Source organism: Rhincodon typus, chromosome 23 (genome assembly GCF_021869965.1).
Source record: "Rhincodon typus isolate 14 chromosome 23, sRhiTyp1.1, whole genome shotgun sequence".
In the NCBI taxonomy this organism is placed as follows: domain Eukaryota; kingdom Metazoa; phylum Chordata; class Chondrichthyes; order Orectolobiformes; family Rhincodontidae; genus Rhincodon; species Rhincodon typus.
The window spans coordinates 15,705,784-15,706,090 of record NC_063354.1 but is presented as its reverse complement, the minus strand read 5'-3'; positions in this window follow the sequence as shown (position 1 = coordinate 15,706,090).

Here is a 307-nt window from a genome sequence, read left to right as displayed (position 1 = left end):
TGTACGTGTATGTGTGTACGTCCGTCCGTGTGAGTCTGTGCGTGTTTGTGTGCATGTTTGGCAGAGCCTGAGTCCAGCCAGTGTTTGCAAGTTTAGTGAATGCCTATTTACTGGAAGCTCCTAAACCGAGGGTCATTCCTGAGGAGGAGAGCTGTTGGGGAGGGGATTGGGCGATGGGATTGGTCTGTAGGTGTTTGTGGGTTGGGGAATAGTAGGTGACATAGGGCTGTAGGTGTCTGTGGGTTGGGGATGGGGGCTGGGATAGGGTTGTAGGTGTCTGTGGGTTGGGGTAGGGGGCTGGGATAGG